Here is a 605-nt window from a genome sequence, read left to right on the forward strand (position 1 = left end):
CAGAACCGATGGCGTCGGTGCTGCCTGGCAGCATCCACGTTGTGAATGGCACAAGCGTTTCAGTGTTGTTGGGTGCCCTGCAGCAGCTTCAGGCTGTGTATCCTCTAAAATGTGAAAAGCTGAGGATGGAGGGGGCAGACCCTCTGGTCTCCCTTCTGGACTGCTGCGGGGTGCCCCTTGCTCTGTGCTCATGATCCTGAGTCCCTTGAGTCCCTGGTCCGTCCTTATGTCCCCGTGGTGAGGTCTCCTGGGAGCAGCCTGCTGCATCAGTGCAGGGCTCCTCACCCTGCTGAAAGCTGCTCCTACCCTTCCTCCCGGGCTGCAGGACATGCCGAGCAGCGCGCCGGTAATGGCAGCGCCTGCCTGAACTCGGCAGGAAAGTGTTGTTGGATGGTGTTGGATGTCAAGGAGGGAAGGGAGCTGGCGCTGGCGGCAGAGCCAGGATCCCAAAATGGGAGGGCCGAGAGGGAGCAAGCAATGGGGAGGGAGGGGTGTGGAGAAAGCGTGAAGGAGTGAGTGAGTGAAAGGGGGAGACACGCTGGGGGATAGGGGGTGGCGTTCGGTGGTCGGCGGGACTGGAGGGGGTCTTGCTGGGCGGGGCTGGA

Source organism: Charadrius vociferus, unplaced genomic scaffold (genome assembly GCF_000708025.1).
Source record: "Charadrius vociferus isolate BGI_N301 unplaced genomic scaffold, ASM70802v2 scaffold70, whole genome shotgun sequence".
Taxonomy (NCBI): Eukaryota; Metazoa; Chordata; class Aves; order Charadriiformes; family Charadriidae; genus Charadrius; species Charadrius vociferus.